The sequence below is a fragment of the Asterias amurensis genome, chromosome 12 (genome assembly GCF_032118995.1).
Source record: "Asterias amurensis chromosome 12, ASM3211899v1".
Classification (NCBI taxonomy): domain Eukaryota; kingdom Metazoa; phylum Echinodermata; class Asteroidea; order Forcipulatida; family Asteriidae; genus Asterias; species Asterias amurensis.
This window is the reverse complement of record NC_092659.1, coordinates 18,855,819-18,878,210: the sequence shown is the minus strand read 5'-3', so window position 1 is coordinate 18,878,210 and position 22,392 is coordinate 18,855,819. Positions and strand designations below refer to the sequence as shown.

Below are 22,392 nucleotides of genomic sequence, written 5' to 3'. Positions count from 1 at the left end.
AATAAAAAAAAAACTATAACTCTATTTTAAACTGCCGACAGTTGTTATTAAATGGAATAATTTCGTTGACCATTGCAGTCTACATCAGACCTAGTTTCCATTCATTAAACCAATTGTCCGTCAATTATTTCACAAACGAAATCCTTAGCAATTCGTGTAGACCGCGTGTTTTCATTCTCAATTTATAATTAATTTATTCTTACAATATTGACAATAAATTGACGATTAACACAAAACGTAAAAGTACGTTCTATAAAAAAGCAACAATACACCCACTAAAAATTACCACCGGCAGAAAATCAACCCTCGCCGTCTGTACATGTAATTTCTTATGGCGAGAGTGTTTTGATTTTTTGCTCCAGTTTTTGGAAATTTCTTTTACTGCACCAATTTAGCCAATAAATTCATGTAGAAATCAGGGCTCTGACCCCATTTTCTCTGTCAACCAAGCGTTTATTTTATTATCTCGAGGTCATAGTAATTTACAGTTGTGTCTCTGTCGTGCGTATTGATCACGACCTACTAAGCAAAAAGCCTGCTCTTTCGCTCAAAAAATATGTATATGGACCGACAACCCTAAAACACCAGACGGAGAAAATACATGGTTTTCTGTTTTTCAGTATTTGACGTGGAGAAGCCAGTGCTTTTAGAGTTAAATCGGTTGATGTATTTCTGTTATTGATAGAGGTACACCAACTGTAAAACTCTACGAGTCAGGGGAGACCTATGCCATCTGCCAATTAAGACGGTTGTAGTTTGATGTCCAGGCGAAATGCAATTGAAATTTGTTGAAGACATATTTGTAGACAATTTAACTCGAAGAAATAAGCCACTCTGCATTTTAAATCACTGTTTGATGCTGTGAAGCGATGAGTCTTTTTGCGTTTGCAGGGGAAATAAACTTTTTGACCAATGGCTAAAGGCTCACAAATGAAACATTTGCACTATTAAGTCTAAGAACATCTACATGTATTAAGGCAGCTGTTGCCCTTAGCACTTCGGTAAGCGGCTTGTTTGCTAGCATTGCTAAGACCGTCTGTGCTCAGACCATCCTACCACCAAAATCAGATTATTGTTTGCCAAAGAAATTTACGCAAAAGATACCGTATTTAACTGGTTACCAAGTTTTCTGCTTACAAACAAATACGCCTAGCAATGATTTCTGCTTACGAGTCATAATGAAGAAGAGCCATTTAGACAGCGTTCCGTGTTATGAGAAATTACTTTTTGTTGAAGTGCTTCCCCTATCTTTTATTTTCATCTTCTTGGGAACAGACAAAACAGTGATTTTCCGGTCCTTTATCAATACCTTCCAATCTTTTTGTTGACTCCAAAGCTTGAAAATCAAATCGAATTTTCGTAACAAGTTGAGATCCCTATTGAACTGCAGTAACAATACAGCAGTGAAGCAGCGACAGTCTTCGGTTTATAGAAGGAAAAATAGGCTTAACTGACAACCAAGAAAGGAAAAGTCACTTTGTTGTTGAGACTTGAGTTCACAAGGACATGTCATGTATTCAGCGACTGGGTCTGAAATAGCTATCCACGCGTCTTGTAAGAATGGCGGATATATATGTCATTCTTTTCTTGCGGAAGCTTGAGAATGTTTTTGTTTAAATGTGGTTAATGTGGACTGTGTTTCCCGGATGATGACATCATTCCAACATTTTATCAAGGTGTATATTCTTCAAAACCCAATGAGAATTTTGCCCCAAATGAATATTTTTGTCAAGTTAATTTCACAACAAGTCGAAAACTTAAACAGTATTTGATTGAAGACAACTATCTCAACTCTCGGATCAGTAATGACCAGGATTTTGTTTACCGGATGACAACATCATTCCGATATTTGATCAAGGATATTTTATCAACTCATTGGGAGGTTGGCCCCAATTGTTGTCAAGTTGTTCTCAAACAACCACCCGGGGAACTTCAACAGATGGAGACAATTCTTCGACTTTCAGATGAGAATTAACCTGGATTTTTGGGTTACATGGTGCTTGACCAATGACTGGGCCAGGCTGACCCGTTTCTGGGTCATTTTAAACTTATTCCGGGTCACACCAACCCGGATATGTGGCATGTCCACTGGGACCCGGAGCTGGTTTGATTCATAGTGAAGTCATAAACCTTGCTATGTCCACACCAAAGTATGGCTCGCAAGTATTCGGCAGTGTAAAATGAACCCAATAAAGTTGTTCATTTCAAAGAATCTATTTGAACAGCTGACAGGAAATTTGTGTGCATTTAAAAGAAGTAATAAATAACGTTTCGAACATGAATTTTAAAGAAAACAGCCGCTGCATCAGACAGTGTTACAGGATCTTATGTTCTTGACCAGCATAAACAACGCATGGAAACTGCAACTGTGCTTCAATAGACATGTTTTCGTACAGACTTTAAACTTTAAATCTAGATGATTTATTTGGTTATAGCAAAATCCCTTGCTCAAGGCATATTATGTTTTTTTTTGAGATATTATTGTGCTTTACTTCCTTGGTGTACAGTAAACAACCATAAACACCTTCACCAAGAAAATGACAAACAAGATAAATCATCTTTCCACACCCATCAGCAAATCAAATTAATGCATTTCGTAAGGCGTGGCTAGATAGCTAGCAAATGGGTTTAATTAGTCTTCTTGTCTCCCAGAAGGCAGCGCCACATCGAGAAGGTCCCATCGGGTATCCCTGGATCCCACCGGGAATCCCTAGATCCCAATGGAACCCCGGAACAAGGTACGGTATCCCTTTTGTATGGCTTTATGGAGGTTTATACATGCCTGCATAACCTCAGAAGTAGCTCTAAAGAGGGAGGGTAACCTCTCAGAAACTCTCTTCTCTCCACTAATCCATCAACTAGGTAAACAGGGATTAAAATTTAGTGGCTAGTGCGATTTCACGAAAACAACAACACCACCCAAGGTATGACAGATAAAAAAAGTTGCGACGGGGTAGAAAATGGTATTCTGGGACCCTGGTGTTTTTTTCGCTTGAGTGAGGGTTAAAAGAACCGGTAGGGTAGACACGCTAACACCCAGGCATTCGCAGACTCGCTTTGACTGGTATTATTGTGAAAGGATTTTTAAATAGCCCCAGGGTAAAATCCCTGATGGCTTGAAACATAGATGTGGGTATCGTACTTTATTTTGACATACGTTGAGAGGGTATTAAATCTCCTAAAAACACATTAGTTCCACAAAATGTACTAAGCACTTGGATTTAGTTTGACGCGGTTGTAAATGGTAAACAACTTACTGTAAAAGCTATACTTACTAAGTCGAATTTCTCATTATGTTTATTTATATCTCAAAAACAACTATACATTGCGCGATACGCATAAATCAAAAATATTACTTAATCCATTGGTTGAATCTGTGTTTGGTCTGTGTTATTTTGTTAAGTAATCGTTATATTTTTTATATTTTTTGTATATTGTATATTAATATTTTTATATGGAGCTGGTCTACTGTTGTAATTGCCTGTGTAAAGGATAAATAAAGTTTTTTTAATTGAATTGAATTGAATTTGAATTGAATTGAGTCAAGCACTTAGGTATGTCTTTTTCAATCCTTGTCGTCAGAATGTTTTCCATTCGCACCAGTTTAATCAAACTGCATTGAATGGCACAAAATAACAACACCAAACGAAAAATTTACATTTTCAGGACGATTGACTGAGCATCCAAACTGTCACTTTATCCAGAAACAAATGCGCTTAAAGGAACAGGTTGCCTTGGATCGGACGAGTTGGTCTACGAAAAGCGTTTGAAACCGTTTGTTATGAAATGTATATGGTTAGAAAGATGTTTTAAAAGTAGAATACAATGATCCACACAAGTATCACTCAAAATTGCACCGGTTTCATTTTACGTCGCGAACTAACACGGTCGGCCATTTATGGGAGTCAAATTTTTGACTCCCATAAATGGCCGACCGTGTTTTTCGACGAGGTAAAACGAAAACCACGCAATTTCGAGGCATATTGGTGTATATCATTGTATTCTACTTTTACAACATCTTTCTAACCATACCGATTTTATAACAAACGGTTACAGAACGCTTTTCAAAGACCAACTCGACCGATCTAAGGCAACGTGTTCCTTTAAAAGAGGGGCTCATTACATGCTTTCAAATAGCAGTCGCCTCTTCTACACACCACATGGGACTGGCCAAATAACCTCTTTCATGAACGTTGTTTGAATGAAAACAAAACAAAAGAAAGAAACACAAAACTGAGATTGGGGACTAGACTTTACATACAGCCGAACGTCCTTACTCTCTAAATGTAAAAGAGTGAACAAAACCACTCATCGCATTTCGAGATGTCCCTCATATGACCCTTTAAAAAGAGTGGTGGTTATTTCACTCTTTTAGAGAAGTTTCACTCCAGGACAGAGTGAAAAATCATTCAAAAAGATGCTAACTTCAATCTAAAAGAGTGGAAGACCACTCGAAAAAGAGTTGTCCTTTATGGCTCTTCAAAGAGTGCCTTTTTACTCATTTGCATTTAGAGAGAAAGAGTGTTGACTGTGTGTAGCCTTTATACAGACAACTCATACCAATAAATAACAAATTCTACCATTAGTTTGTAATATACATTTTCCCAAGTCTATTCTATGTTGCAGTGTTCCGTTTAGGAGTGGTTTCAATGCATCGGTTATAGTCCTTGGCAAGTCCTATTTATAACAACCTCAACAATCGAGCTGTGTTGGTTTTAAACTCACTCTTGTCAAACGCATCATTGTCAAACTTAAATGCAGTAATGGTCAAAAGGTGACAACTCATGCATTTGTATCGCCTCTTTTTATACCCAAACACCTTTATGTTTTTGTGCAAGTCGCAAAGCGACCACAACGAAAACCTCATTCAAGGTTTACAATGATCGTTTTCCAAAGAACAAATAATTAAAAAGCTGTCATATGTCACATTGTGTCACTTCAAAGTCCTGTGTTTTTTAATCTTTTATTTTTAGTTTATTATTTGTTGTTGGAGCGAGCAGGAGCAACGGTCCGGGAAACGTCTAGCCGGAGTTCCCTGCGCACGCTCAGCACAAACGACCGCCCGGATCATACGACTACGGGTCCGGGTCTGCGTCCGGATCGATCACGGTTCTACTATACTTGCTAGGTCGTGTGGAAACTCAAACTGCGACTACTGCCCTAAATTCAGTACCAAGTCGTTCGCAGCCTTCTCCCCGGCCCACAGGCTCCATTACCAACCCACACACCCCGTTGAACCCGCTAAATTGGAGCTCGAATTGTATCGTTCAATACGGTTTTCACGACGCCCTCGCGGCGTATTAGAACATCTTATCCTTGCTTGACTAGCTCCCCCTCTCTGGAACTCCACATTATTTTTTATAAGACTCCGTAAGGAGAAGTTTTTTTCTCTCTATCACTTACCGGCCGCTAGAACCCACCCTGCCTGACTGCGCGACCCGTGAGTGCTAAATTAACCATAAAACCTGCCCGTTTGTGTAGGAATTGAAGGAACTGGTTTTATGAACCACTCGACTGGCGAGAGAGAAACCGATAATTAAAAGGAAATTCGCCGTAACGTTGGCCCGCAGTCACGGGGTTTAGGAGCGGTGGGATATTGATATCAGGCCGGGCGAGTGCCTCGGGACAGGATCCCCCACCTGTCCCATGCCGTGTCATGAGACCGTCTGCACTGCAAAAAGTCCCTTCCCGATGTGAAGCTATAACCGACATATCAACTAATGGAACTAGGTTTAGTTCATGCTTCATGGAAGAAGGGTCCATGGTTACACGACCGACCACAATATATTAAAGTTTGCAGAGCATTCAGAAACTATATACCCCCAAACTGGTTTAAAGTTTTAAGGCACAATTGAAAACTGATCATTTGGAACATTTACGTATACAAGTTCCTATTACAATCAACAGATCAATGAGGCAATTAAAAATCACTCATAAATAAATTACATGGTTCTATTATGACTACAATGTTTTGATAATTTTGCTGGCAATTTATCCTAAAAGATACAGTTGGATATATGCAAAATGGAGTGAGATCATCTGGAAAAGATGGGGGTTAAGACATTGTAAGGTCTTAATATACTTCCTCTTCTGAGCTGCTTGTTCAAAAAAAAATCTTCAACAGATCTGGACCTAATCTTACTAAATAGAAACGCCTAGGTGAAATTGACTCGATTTCTGGTCCCATTAGGCCCTTACTTGTTTCTGGGTCATGCTGATCCGGAAAATGGGTTAAAATGTTGCATTTGACTCATATTCATTCAGTATGACATAGGGTCACAATGCGGGTCGAACTGACTCATAAATGGGTCAGGGTCCTGTGACCCGGACTAGACTCCTGGAGTTTCGAATAATTGGGTATTGAATCAAGCCCATGTTGAAAGTATCAATTTGTTGAGAAAACAACATGACAAAAACAACAACATTTGAGACCAACCTCACATTGAGTTGATGAAACAAGGCTTCTATGTGAAACAGGCATAGATATATACTCATCACTGAGTGGCATGCCTCCCTTGGCGATGCCCCTCCCACAAAAGGGACCTACATAGTCCCATCATTGGGTTTCATTCGTATCTCGCCAATCTCTTCCGGTCCCACTGCAGTGCATAAAGGGTCGCTCGTAAAAACAGGTCAGCTGCAATGAACTTCCGGCTGACACTGACGTCACTAAGGTTTGAAGTCGTAACAGACTTCTACAGCCATGTTCGTTCTTCCTTTTCAAACCAATGCAGCCATAACGAGGCTGTGAGGAGAAATAGCACACTCCATTAATAAACCATGGGCCCAGTTTTATAGAGCTGCTTAGCACAAATGGTAGTTTAGCACAACAAAGTAATACTTACCAGAATCAGGTTACCAGCCAAACAATCAGGTCACAAATACAATTTGTGACTGGTATCCTGCTCATTTCTACTTAGCAGACAGTTCATAAGCACTACTTTCTGCTTCAGGAGCTCTATGAAATTTGGTCCTGTTCATTATGTGTTGTGTTGCGCCATTTTGTCTTCGAGAAAGACCCTGCTAGGGTGGAAACGTCAGGCCTAGTTTGTGCATTTATAATAGGTCCTTTTGGTTGGTAAGCAGTTTGCAACAGCTACTTATATTTTGCACTTTAATATTAACATAAGTAGCTACTACTCAGAATGATCGCGTCAAGTATAGGCGGACAAAACACCTATTATAGATTTATTCTTCCAATAATCAATCTGTCACCTTTTCTGTGAAAATAGATTACAATTTCATCTTGAAGATATGACACTTACTTAAGAGGCCGTTTATCGATCAGAAAACATAAATTAAGGACAAGTCAATTTAGTACTAGTAGCTTCGAACAAATGTGTGAAAATTATGTGGTAATAAATTGCATTAGGGTTGCACAGGGAAAGTGGTGTTCATGATGGTCGATGCTCGACCAATTTGAGGGAATGCCGATGGAAAGGTTTGGCGAGGATAGTGGTTGTGGGTATCAAGAATGTATTCGTTTTAATATTGTCGCAATATTGATCACGTATCGATTTATCGGCTCGAGATTGGTGTATATCATTAGTGTGTTACATCTTTAAAGGCGCTTGAAACAATCGGTAAATACTCAAAAATGTACATCAGCATAACAACGTACTTTGTAATGAGCATTGGAGAGCTGTTGTTAGTATAAGAAAGAGAAAGAAGTAATTTCTCATCAAATTAGAATCTTAAAAGAACTTTAATTTGAACCGTAGAAGGTAGCGTGCACTCCGATAAACCTTAATTACATTGCTTTTTATTTAATTAGTGTTCCCTGAATTATTTGTTGATTCTAAATAAATATTATGTTGTCGGTTTTCAAATCATCTATTGTCATATATTATTAATTTACCGTTTATTCACGCTACAAATGACTTCTAAAACCGACGCACCAACAACCAAAATGATCAGTCAACTACAAAAGTAAACTTTAAGCTCTAAAATCAACAATTATAACTCTTTGAAATCACTAAATACGCTACAATACGGTCAGCAAATTAGTTTTACAGACCCACATTCTCAATACAGTATCCAGTTGGCAATATAATTGAGTTTCCTGTAATAATACGGGTGCCCCTATATAGTGCTTATCAACCAAGCGTGTCAATAGATAATTCCAAGCTTTGAGCAACTTTTTCTGATACCGTTTTTTGTTATTAATAGAATTAACAAAAGAAGAGTTTAATATCTAGTCGTTAAATTTAAGTGCGGGCATTAAACGTGAGATAAAGAGTACAGAGATAGAGTTATGCAAACAGGTTTTTGTTAAAGATAATTATTTTCATAATAGTGTATTATTTGTAAGTCTACGGGTGGGTGAATCTGAAATGAAAGGATTGCGTCTGAAGGGAAATTGGTCCTTATCTGGGTTTATATTAGATCATAGAAATGACAGTTAAGTTTGTTCGAAAGTGGACAGTAAACAACATTCAACATTCAACATAGGTTGACATTCACTATACAAACCTATTTGAATATCCAATGTCAAGTATTGAAAATCGAAAAGGTATTGCGTCTGAAGTGACATTTTTACTCATCTGCTTTTTAAAAGTTGGATCTTAGATGAGTTTGATGACAGTAAAGTTAGTTCGATATTGGACACTGGATTCCCATCGGTTTGTACAGTAAATGTCTACCTCGACATCGACATTGGACATTTGACATTCACATAGGTTTACCTTGTAGCTTGTACATTGATATTGTACATTTGGCATTCACACAGGGTATACACTCACTGTACAAACCTATGCGGTGAATGTCCAATGCCCAATATAAAAAAGCAACATTGACATTCGTTGCATACAAACATACGTGGATGTCCAACATCGATGTACATGGTAGACTGGAATTCACTGGAATGACCAATGTCCAATATTGGAAAATCAACATTGATATTCGCTGCTCAAATCTATGTGAATGTCAAAATGTTCAATATCAAGCTAACTTAACTGTTATTAATGAGCTAGTTCGTGTAGTGTGTGTAGCTTGGGGCATCCTTAAGACGGATGGGATCAAGTAACATCCGGTTTGGCGAAACAGATATCTTTGGCAATGTTTCAAGTGATCAAGGTATCAGTTTTGAAGAAACCTCTGAGGTGATGTGAAGATGTGCTGAAGACACAACGACTGAAACGTCAGGAGGCTCGCATCTTCGGCGTGTCGTCACAAAACAAACAAAGGCCATTGAGTATGTTCCCCCGGCAAATGTTAGACCATTTGGCGATACATCCATGGGCGACGATATCAAGCGATGATAGCACACTGATCAAAACATCGCTTCAACAACAAGAGACTAACACATCGGTGTATGGGTAAAAACCAAAATCAATATTCTTTATTCCCGATCCAAATTTAACATCTATTATAACAAGAGACTACACAAGAAGATGATGTGCCTCTCTTGGGGGCACCTTTGATTGTGAATCACAACTTTTGAAAGTTTAGGCTATCTAGGGCCAAGGTATAGCCCAGTTTATCTGGTACGCGCTATATTTGCAGACCATCTCGCTGCCCGGTTATTGTTTTTGTAAATTCATTTCTAAAAGGTCTGTAACTTCAATTTCCTTTTAAACACTTGTGCCATTTTGATATTACCATAGTGCTAATGTAATTTATAATTAACTGAAATAAGGGGAAAGTAATAGTGGTTTTGAGTTGGTAGTTCATAAGTCGCTCGAAACGAAACTTCAACTCTCAATTCTGTTTCTGCCTTTCCTGCTTTTTGATTACTGCATTTTTTCCAGTCAGGTTTCTGTCAATGATAACAGCATTTCAAGATAACATCTGTATTTCTCCACTCCAACTCCCTAAACACGTCGACTATTGTTTCCATTCAGCCATTTAATTTCCTCTCCAGAGAACTCATCTCCCAACCATGGCCTTGCCTCCATTCATAAGTATCCCAACCATCCATTGTTACAAACAAACCCTAGTTATTCCAAAGTCAGTCTGAAATTAAAGGCAATTTTATTTATCAAAATGCCATTTCCTCTTTTGCATTCTGGATAATGTTTTCTATTTAATGGTAGGAAATAAAGGACATAAAGAGGGCCTACGGGCATTCCATGCCGGACGCAGGGACGCGAATGAGCAGGAAAGAAGAACAGACAACCTCTTCCCCACGTCACAGTAGATTGCTCAGAGAAGAAGCTAGTCAACCTCCGTCTACCTATACATCCAGCCTCCACCAACTACCCCGCCCCCCGCCCACGAACACACAATAACTTAATAAATAATAATAAACAAATTAATAGATACATTCATACTAAACATGAATGATAATCTAGATGTTTGAGAAGCCCCCGAGTAGTTACTTTAAAGGAGCAGTCCCACCGGCTTCAATCACTGTATACATATTTAATCAGCAGTATTAACCAATGCGTGCGCAGAGTACAACATACACAACATGAATAACTTAATGAAACAATACATTCATGAAATATTAATATATTTTCCGGCTGCAAAGACATCCCTTTAAAAGCATCAAGAGACAACATCTTAAATAAACTCCTCCAGACGAGCTCAGACATAGCAGTCCATCACCCTAAACGTGCCTCATTGCCTACGCAAGCATCTCCCCTCGTTAGCAACACCCCCCTTAAGACCACCCAAATCGAGTTACATTGACATCTATCAGGCAACCACCCTGCCGTAAATAGCCGCTCAGAGCCCGGGCAAAGTGTCGTCTTCCTCCCGCTACCTGTTGACATCTCCGAGACGCATCATCACTCATGTTGAACGGAGGAGTCGAGCTGATGGAGCGAATATGATCAGTGGGTCCCGGGTGATTTATCAATTAATCTTACTCCGAGACTTAGCTCTCTCTCTACAGGGATACATCAGCTTTATAATCCCTTAAAGTGAGGATTGCTCATGAAGATGAATCGTTCGTTCGCTGTGTAAATAGGGTTGAGTGTTAATCTTGACGAATTAAATTCATACAGGTTGTCACTTTAAAGGGATACGTGAACGGGTAGTTGGTAAACTTTAAAGGCCAAACTAAAAACCAGTTATTAATAAACACTGTGACTGACGTATGCAATTCATAACACTGTTTGAATTGGACATGGTGTGTTTATCAATACTATTCATCAAAATTAAGGGCTTATAATACATAATGTTCTGTCCTCTATATGCGGTACTCAAATGTAATGTGTGTGTTATACCACGAGGGACAAACGCCACCAGCGTTCGACATAAATTAACAATGTGAGCTCTTTGATTATTATCATTATAAACTGTTTAAACCAATAAGAATAAAAACTACAAGTAATACATGGCAAACCTGTGAGTACAACCATGTATTAAATCTCATTCGAAGGAGTGTTGGCTCTCAAAAGAGCCGGTATAGTCTCAAGGTTTCGACGTAGTCTTTGAGAGAAAGAGGTAATTTCTCATAAATAAATAAAAACATACGAAGTCATGCAACCAGGGTGTTTTCCTTTCATTATTCTCTTGCAAATTCGACGACCAATTCAATCAAAATTTTCACAGGTTTGTTATTTTATTTTTTATGCTGGGAAGTACCACGTGAGATTACTGGTCCTTGACAACTACCAAACGTGTCCAGTGTCTTTAAGGAGGCACCGGGTAGAACACAAGGGAGAATACAATCTTAATAGACCTTAAGCATAGCATCAACGTCAGTCCAGTGTCCCTATACCCATATACCTAACACTCTAGTTATCACGTAAGGAACGTAAGGAATAACTCCAGGCGAAGTCCTGTTTTTCTTTCCTTCATCCACAAAACGACAGCAGAGAACAGTCCCCGTCCGCTTCAACCATCTGCCTTTGTTTTGCATTCGGATGGCCTCTGTCCCCCAAAGTATCAAATTCCTACGGGCTGATTGTTTGAGAGAGCGACGGTCGCCCCGGGGTGTTGGACCCCTCGCTCTTCTCCGTTCACAATCGATAAAAAAATTGGAAAGCAAAAAATGAAAAAAAAAATAGGTCTAGTTTTATCAGCATACGGTACTTTCACATTCTGCTCGTCTTTGTTTCATGTAGGTTTTTGTGCGGATATGATATGAGTGATTATTATTATTATTATTATTATTTCTTTTTTTTTTTTTTTTGGGGGGGGGGGGGGGTGGGGTGCATTGAAGGGTCTTATATCACGAGATAGCCCTAAATACTCATTGGGGAGATGAGTGGCCTGAGGGTATCCTGAGGACAGCTTGTGACGGGAGGAACATCCGTAGATGAAGACACAGTTACGGGGATGGAAATTAATCTGCTTGTCCTATTAATGTCAATTCACGAGCGTTTCATACCGGATCAAGTACCTGGTTTAGACAATACTTTAAGTTCATGTGCACTCGATTTCTATTCAATTAAAACACGATGGGTACGAAACAGACCTACCATCAACCTCCTTCCCAAGGATCCGGTAGATAGAGTTCCACAAAGGAAACCAGGGCAATTTCACATCATTACAACATCTTTAACGAGGCATTAACTAAAACATTTAACCATTTCACACGATATGGCTATTATGAAAAAATGTATAAATATTTCCTGTCGTAATTCACACGACATACGTTCTTGTCTACAAATCATAATATAATGACGTAATTGCCAACTAGTTTACAATGGTGTTATGAAAATTATTCTGTTACAAATTTAATAACTTCAAAAGTAAGACGCAGCATTTGTTTTTATAAGAGGAGTATATTTTACTCATATCCACAGATTTGAATAAACCATAAAGAAATGACATAGTATCTTATTTATGAATAAACACACCAAGTATATACCAACCTGAGGAAGTTTCACAGACAGTCAGATTTTCGAGAATTAAACCAGCAAGGATTTGTCACGGATTGTTTTCGCTTAAACTTGATTTGGCAAGCATTGTTGGGGATAATTTTCTCTCTTACTATTTTTGGGGCATACCTATTATGTTATTAATAACCTAACTGAACATGAATCGATCATAACTCTTATAAAATACGACCATTACCAACCGTACGTCCACGCCTATAATCAATGTACCATTACTCAGCCTCAAATTGACACGTCACTCTATGACAGATTGTAATCGGTAACAAACTACTGGATTTAGAGCTAGGTTTCCATTTCACTCACGGCCCACAGCGAGCGTGACCCTCCTCAGACAACCACAAGGTCTTATCCTTGTTGTGCTATTAGATTCACAGTATGTGGTAGTGTCGTCACAGCGGGGGAGACATACATTGGAAGGTACCTTCTGGTCTTACGCACAGCCCCGGTTCTCTCTCGGTAGAGTCGGTGTCCCACCAGGTGCTACTGGTTTTACGCAAAAAAAAGGAGATAAAAACAAAAACCGCGCGCTCTCTTAAGGAAGGAATATACACATTTTGGCGAGCGGGACAAAACTGCTCATGCGCATATGTGACAGCTGATCTGCTACCAACATGGCAGCTAGGGCGTGTGAATAAACATTGCAGTTTAACATATAGGCTAGAATAGAACATAGACTTACCGAAAATGTGGTTATGTTGATCTCATGGAAAGCAACTGCACACAATCAGAATCTCATGTAGACTCCAGCTTCCAGATTCCATCCTACCTAATAAATAAACAACAATCATTTAATATCAGTGGAAAAACAAACATCAGTCATCTGTTACGCATGACCATAAACCTATTGTGTTCACACAATAGGACTTATAGATAATGAATGTGGGTTTACATCTATTACATCGCAATTCACAATAGAGTGATATAAATATATAATACCCACATCAAATCACTCAACAATCATATCAAGTACTGTTACAAGCTTTGCATGGTGTGGAGAAATAAGAAGAAACTGTAAATAAATAGTGAACTTGCGGGTAAAACCATGTGTAAATATTTTAGGGTGAGTGTTGGCTCTGAAAAGAGCCGGTTGGGTCTCGACGTTTCAAACAGTATACTCTGCTCGTCTTCAGGAGAATGCATTCTCGGAGCATACTGTTCGAAACGTCGAGACAAACACGGCTCTTCTCAGAGCCAAACCTCACCCTAAGAAAATTTCACATGGTTGTACCCGCAAGTTCACTATTTTGTATAGTTCTTTCTTATATCATTCTTGATTTGGGAAACTACAGTGGTCTTTTTAAATAGGTAGTGAACAATTATGTCAATATTTTGCAATAAAACTGTAAACAAAATACGAATTTTTGCGTGTTTTTATTTTTTGAAGACTTGCAAGATTGGTGTTTCTTCACCATGTAATGAATCCATTAAATTACTGGACTGAAATCTCAGATCGTTCTTAAACCACATAAAATCCAATATTTTTTACAGATATATAGATAAATAGGTAGTGAACAATTATGTCAATATTTTGCAATAAAACTGTAAACAAAATACGAATTTTTGCGTGTTTTTATTTTTTGAAGACTTGCAAGATTGGTGTTTCTTCACCATGTAATGAATCCATTAAATTACTGGACTGAAATCTCAGATCGTTCTTAAACCACATAAAATCCAATATTTTTTACAGATATTTTATGGCATTTTGTTTTATGAACTGGTGTTTTATACAAGTATACATATATATATTTAACTCAACATATGTCTCTCATAGGTTCAGCGACATGCAGATTGCAACATAAACGTCACGGCTGACTGAGCAATGTCTACAGAGACAAATAGGTTCCACACGTGTTGTACACTTTTAAATTAATTCATGCAAATTAGAGAGCAACAATTAAAAAAAATTAGGGTTTAGAGGGGTTTTATACCCCCAGGCTGTCATCACCTGGTGATGGTTTTAAACACCTTTGGGTTGGGGTTAATAGGTGGGGGTACGGAAGTGAGGTGGAGATACGGTAGCAGTACATGGTATGGCTGTTTGCGTTGATTTTAACGCAGCGTTTTGTTGCAAAATGCTCGCGTTTTCAGTACTTCAATATCGCACGAGACTGTAGTAGATTATTGCTTACCGAAACTTCATCTGAGGGAAAAATTATGACCGGGAACCAATAACAATCGGGTTGATTTGCATGGATTTAGGAGGATAACACTAATGATTTATAATATTATCAATGCATTATTTCTTTATTTAAATTTTCATCAATGAAAACAAACATATTTACAATTATAAAAATCACTAACAAGTCATCATTTTGATGAATATTTTGAACAAAAAGGGTGAAACAGAGATTTGTATTTAAGAAACCCTATAACACATTTTTTATCTGAGTGGCCGTGTTCCGTCCATCAGTTTTCCCGCCGCTAAGCTTAAGTAACGACACCTGCCGCCAAGGTCGACGCACACATATTGAAGCACATTACGCAGTAAATGGTCGTCTGCTCACAACCAAACGTGTTGTAAATGGTCTTGCACTCAGACCTAAACATGTGTGCATTAGCTATGTTGATTAAAACAACGGAGAGTGGTGGTGACATCTGCATAGCCGAAAACTCTTATAAAAAATGATTTAATTTAAACCATTTTAATAGGAGTGGGGGAAATATTGATATAAATCCACTTGAATTATATCAGTTTAAAACAATGAGCTGCGCAATGTCGGACATTTTACGATCGGGCTGTTCTTATTTTCCTTTGGACTAACACTTTTTATGATTTCCAATTGAAAATCAATTTAACTAGATTATATATAGGCCAATTATACTTCCAAATAACAAATTATTGCACACAAACTAATGTATCTAATCACAAATCAAACTGAACCATTTCAAATGCGCGTTCTGTCATTGGGAATATCAATACTTTTAAATATTGTGTAATAAAGATTGTTTGCATTTTTATAGCATTTCATATTTTTCTGTCTTTTTTAACAGACAGTCAAATTCCTTCCTAAGAAGGGTATCCAATTTGATTTTTATCATAATACAGCGGGCGACATGAATATTCAACGCCGATGAATCGCCTCAAATTACCGGTAAAATAGCCGTATTTACGGCTGAGAGCTCAGCTCGTCGTATTAGCTTTAGGTCTCACCCGATTCAATTGGTCGAATGATTTAGATCCAAGCGCTCGGAACATACATTACAAATCATAATTTATAAATTTCACACCCTCTGTTTTTGGATTGAGTTTTGTTTTGGTCAGAATCAAGAAACTGTGCTGTCATTATTTGATTAAGTTAGGCTTCAAGACCATGCTATAATCATGCGTTTAACATGAGGTGCAACTGCTACAGCATACGATAGATTTGCATTATCAAATAGCCTGGCTATATCTCAGAGTCGAAAGTCAAGTCATGTCACTCTAAACTAAGATAGACAGAGGACTTTTAACGATGGGAAATGATCCAGGGGCTTCGATCGATCCGACGTGGCGCTAATAACCCGAGAGAACACCGCTGTTGATCTCCATAACACAGCTAGTCCCTCACCGCACTCTTCAGTTTCTCTTGCTATCTTCAGTAGCAAGCAACTCGGTATCTCCACTTTATCGTTGCGGTTTAGTACTGTGTCTGATTACTGTACGGCATACCGCACTATTTAAAAGCTATACTCGCATTACCCCGCGAGGGATTCTACTCATTTTTGGAGTAGCCACTTGATTTGGAGTGGAGTAAAACGTTCTTTGCCTCCCGTCTAAATCGTCCTTTACAGGAAGGCCAATTCACTTCTCAACCTCGTTGTCTCGGTGATGGTTTCACATTGTTTATTTTTTTCTACATTTAACTGTTTTATTATTAATTGGTTTATTGTTACAATCACAATGCAGAAAAAGAGCTGAATTACATGACTTTTACAATTTTAAAAACTCGGGTATAATTGCATTGTTTAAACTCAGTTAATCTGAGAAAGTAACGCACACCAGAAAATACAAACGGTCTGTAAGATTATTAAAGATGACGAAGATGTGTTTTTTTACAATAAATTTAGGGGTGGGCTTAGCCTTTAAACTGTGCTAAGTTTCTTCTTCATGTGCCTCACAACGAAGATTGAACTTTGAGATTCATTGTTTGTTTGGTCATTCCCGGTTCTCCCTTATATGACGTCATCGCTTTGTCAGCGTCTCACTTTATTAATACCCCAATGTTGCCAAAAACTGGTATGAGCATGGAGGTAGAGAGAGATTGGCTGTTGCCAGCTTGGTGGTTATATCCCATTGTGAGATCCCATGGCAAGATCATCTTAACAAACAAACAAACAAACAAACAAACAAACAAACAAACAAACAAACAAACAAACAAACAAACAAACAAACAAACAAACAAACAAACAAACAACAAACAAACAACCACCCCCCCAAAAAAAAAAAAAAAAATTGAACAAACATGGTGTATCCACATCTATGAAAGCCAAGGATCCAATCTCCCCTGTCCTTTGCAACTTATATCCACATGTCTCGTCAACCAAACTACGAGGGCAAACGTACTTAATTTCTTGGTCATGAAACAAGAATTGTCTCCATCATTCTACTTGTCCGTTGGTCCAAATCCTTCCTCCATGGTTGGTCTCACCATGTTCACAGCTATCAATATTTGTTTTAATGACCTAGAACGCATTATATTAGAGTAGGTTTGGTTCAATACATCCCCCGTGAAGCATGCTGCCAAAGCTTAGCTCGATCCTGACAGCAGTGGTTACAGCTACAAACTCTCCTGTAATTTTCATGTGAAATAAAACTTTGATGTCATCTGGAGGTCGTAAAAAACCAAAACTCATTTTTCTCAGCAGTTGACTACATACATCGGGGTATCAAATGAAGTTAAGTGGGTTAATCCACAGATTTCAGTCAGATAAAATGACGTAGATTACCATCTCCTAATAGCTTTATTATGTATGACTGTATAAGCGTGCATTCAAAATGTCCGTCTATGGGGGTTGGCTCAACCCGGATTTTATTGTAAATAAACATTTGATTTTTTTCATATTTTATTTTACCGGTGAAGTGGGGGTAGGGGCTATCGGGATAAGGGAACCACGTTGACCTCAGCTTGCCAACATGTTGCACGCTCCACCACAGCCATGACCGCTTAGACTATGTATACACAGGTCACCCTAATCACTTCGGCAGTGTGTTGTCTTTGTTTCTGTGTGCCAGGCGATTCTGAGTCCAGGCTGACGCAACCCCCCCCTAACAGCCTCCACCCCAACACCACTCGCCGACACGACGCGAGGGACGACAACACGATTCGATTGCCGACCTAGCTGGGTGGTTTGGCATCCAGCTATGTCCGGCAGGTGATGGGGAGAGGAGCCGGGGAAAGCAAGTCCCAAAACAGCAGGCGACTGTTCTATGTCACTGAAAACAACAAAACTCTAATCCCAAATGTTAAACCAAACACTTGTACCATTTTCTAACTATTAAAACAAAACTAAAATTGATTTAACTCTATTCTTGACATTAATGTGCAGAGATAGAATTCGTTAATTTTGACACAATGAATGAAAGAAAAGAAGCATTCAATGGACAATTATTACAGAATAATTGATTCAATAATTAAACTTATTACACGGTCAATTCATTACAGTTTCAGAGTTTGTGTCAAGGTTATATATCGTTGGTGTCATTTAAAGCGCTATGTAAACAATTACACATCAATTAAACCACGCTCAGCCACCTTAGTCCCTACACAAAACAGCCGTCGACTACATCAACAGCAGGTGATACTGTCTTTTTAGATTTTCAGAATGAAGCACCGCACTCTAACATTATTTTTTCAACCGTAGTCTCTCAGCCTGAAGGTGGCGATATCATTAAAACAACAGTTTGTTTCCAATACTATCCGATGAGTCCAGACTGCAGGGGGCTCATACCCCAATTCCTAACAAATCGCCCAAAAGTTTGTTTTCACAAATCTCATTTTTTGTTATTTACATGCCTTGGGTTGATACGTCAGCTACGAATCATGTCCCATAGTCAGAGATCTGTGAGGGGTCTTTCCTTTTTTTTTTGCCCTAGCAGTTGTAGATGGTTTAATGGTATAAAATGATTGATGTTGTAGGGTAGTAGGCTTAGACACTACACAGCTGTATGTATTGTTCAGCAAGAAAAATTGTCTGCAACAGATCAAAGGTTGAAGTTTGGAAGCCTTTTTGCGTAATTGCAAAATCTATAAATGACGTCCGATTGGGGGATGAATCCAATGTTATTATCAGCAGAGGACAATGGTGGAGAGATGTATCGCATAGTTCTACATGACCAACCCCCGGAATAGGTGGGAGTGGCGATACATGTAGAAATTAGAGAAAGTCAGGTGTTCATGAGTGAGACAGAAAACAGATTAGGTGAGGTTTGTGTTCACCGTGTGAAAGCAAGTTTTTAGTATGGTTTCGAGAAGAACCGGTGGTTGACAACTCAACGTTTCGATCAGTATGCTCTGATTGTCTTCAGGAGCAAGCAGTTTGCATTAATCGCAATTCTTTTATTCGAAATTTCTCTTCAAAACATTTTTTTAATTTAAAATAAAAAAGCAATTAGCCAATCGTTTTGCAGTTTCGAATTACTCGTAATTCTTTTATTCGAAACTCTCTTCAAAACATTTCTTTTTAATTGAAAATAAAGTAGCAATTAGACCAATCGTGTTTGCATAATGGCGACACTGGAGTTGAGTTCATTTACTTTGTTTCAGTTGTTATTTATGTACTCCAGTTTCATGAATTTGATTGTATTGCTCCATCATCGGGGGATGTGTTGATGAAATAACCTCACTGTCGGGAAAATTTGTTTTGTCAAAACTATCGGTGTATCTTCAGCTGCCTATGTGTGATTTTATGAACCCACATCCTTTCTGGCATGACCTATTGGTAGGGTGGTAGGGTTCGTCAAACCCATCGCCCTTCTGCCGAGACCAGTCTCTGTTTGTTTTTAAAACTGTTTCGTCAACCCCACTTTATTCCCCATTGAATTTGGCGCCAGCCACCCCACCACTCCGACTGAAGGAAGCGTAGGGTTGTCTGATGAAGCTTCATTAATACTGCTGTACCGGTGTGTTATGGTATCTTAAAGTGCAATGACTTCTATTCTGACAACCTTGTTTGATTGTCTTAACATCTGTCTCAAAGCCTTAGGGTGAGAGAGGCTGGGGTTGACAAGGAGTTTCGGAAGAGAGAACCCATCAAATCAGGTTGATTTGCATCAGTTCAACCACTATAAATGTTCCGTATTTGTTATATTATTCACTATAGAGGGCAATGACTTTTCTTTGTTCTTCATCCATCGAGTTCCCGCCAAATATATTTTTGTTAGATTCACTCATTCAATGACACTTGATTGTCTTTCGTGTAAATTCTGTCACTTTTCGTCATGACATGATGTCACATGCTTGTCATTTTGGTGACGATATTCCACCCCCAAAAAGTGCACTATTTTGGACTATGGACTTTAACATGTCACAAAGGGCCACCTTTAATATGAAACAAAAGGAAAGCACGGCTGGTAAGCTGCCTTTTCGACCGAACACGTATCATAGTTACGCAGCACACACATAGAAGTGGTTGGTACCAGCCAATAGGAAAGATACGGTACCGATGATCAAACGTCTTCGTCATGTCCCTTGTCTTCACTAATAATTATTACTATTTACCATTACACCAAAAGTAGCCAGACTGATCTTATAGCTTGGTGAAGAATGGAGAAGACAACATGGCGGCACATGATAAATGCATAATTAGAAGAACATTTTTGGGAAGAAGTGTTATTACACAAGTTGGGTGGATGCTAACTTGTTAATAAGGAATCACTGTCTTAACCCGTATACCCACTTCCAAAACTGCATATTAAGTCATAAGAGCTGTAGGTCCGTTTTACCATTTTTACAAAGTGGCTCTCAACTTCCCCACGTATCAACTTCTGAACTGCAGCCTTAACCCCTACACCACTGAGCTTAATCTATCTCATATCTCCCATCCCAAAACTGCCTTTATAAATAAGCCACTAGAGATGCTAGTCCGTTTAACCACGGAGCTATAAAAAGAGATCTTTGGTTTTACAAAGTGCCTCTAATTTTCCTCAAGTATTAACTGAGCTTCTCCGTACCGTCTGAACTGCAACCTCAACCCCTATTCCACTGAGCTTAATCTATCCCACATCTCCCCTGTATTAAGTAAGAGGGTCCGCGACCATCCTTACTGATTGCGCTCCCCTACCCCCCCCCCCCCTATCTGCTCTCCCAGCGTGCTGGCCATCCAGGAAATGAAAAAATACGGAAGTGTTTTAATGAACTAATGAAGACAGGCATTCTGAAGCATGCGTGTCTGAGTTGTTGCCATGGGGACCACTTTCTTAACAGCCAAAATAATCAATGACTATTCTTCAAACATAGTGGAATCTATTAATGGCATGGACCATACCTCAAGAACTCTGCACAACAGTATTGTGGGTTGTCAGTGAAACTGTATGTTTCTTAACAATGCATTTTTTCTTCTTTTGCAAGGTGAACAAAATTTGATGAGCAAGTAAACAGTTATGCTCATACGTAAACAAAGAATTCAATAATGGTTACATTAATCTTTTTTTTTATCCTTCGAGCAAGACTCTGCTATGGTCGAAACGTCAGGTCATCAAACATTCTTTGTATTTTATACCATAGGTCCCTTTGGTTGGTGAGAAGTTTACAACAGCTAAGTCTACTTTCTCATTAACCTTTTACGAACAGTATGACCAGGCTTTTACAAAAATATCAATCATCACCAATGTGAAAAAAATAAATACTTTTTACATGTTATCCATTTTGTTTAGACGACCAGAGATGCTAAACAAAACCTCTGTGTTAAAACTAACCAATGAAAGTAATGTATTATTTTATGAACTCATTTTGAATATCCCTAACCACCAAAATATATTTCCGTTCATATTTAATTGCTTACAACTGTGGTCGAAAGCCATGTTTTCATCTAAAACGCTCCACCGATAGTTCACACTTCACAACCTGGGAGCAAAATGTCTAGTCGCTTTTTATTTCTACAAAAAATACCCGACTCGCGATCCCTGACCCTAAAACTAAGTTGCTCAACGTCAGGTCCTATAAATCTATGGATGACATTGAACGGTTTAAACATTTACCCAAAGGCTGTTATGAACAATCACTTATTTTTAAAGCGACAATTGGTAAGAATCATGCATTCTAGGTTTCAAAGGCAAAATATAAACTGTACACTTTCCAGTGGCAGAAATCACCAAACTGTTCAACTGCATCAAAATGTTATAAAATTCTCGCGTTAATGTCATTTTGTTTGCCTGGCCTGATGCTGATGGGCACATTTCTATTACCCAATTTTGCTTAGCAACATAACAGCTGCTTAGCAGATGGATGGAACCACCAGTAGATTGAAATGGATGGTTTATTTTGACTAATTATTCTGAGCATAATTTTTCTAAGCAGAGGAACTAAGACTTGTAGCTTGGTAGCAAACACATAACCCATCTAGTATTTTCAGAGTTTTTTCGTCGCGCTCCCGTTTACATAGTAGTTACTTTAAGTGTTGTTAT

At 38.6% G+C, this 22,392-nt stretch overlaps 1 long non-coding RNA gene across 4 annotated transcripts in view; it reads right to left on the bottom strand.

Moving 5' to 3' along the window:
• The window catches only part of LOC139944817 (uncharacterized), a 141,956-nt gene that overhangs the window by 31,556 nt on the left and 88,008 nt on the right, over positions 1–22,392 (bottom strand). For 3 of the 4 annotated variants that reach the window (XR_011787023.1, XR_011787024.1, XR_011787022.1), the window contains one exon: positions 13,471–13,557. This is a non-coding gene — a long non-coding RNA (uncharacterized lncRNA). The remainder of the gene's footprint in view (positions 1–13,470; positions 13,558–22,392) is intronic. The other variant, XR_011787025.1, reaches the window with a different exon arrangement.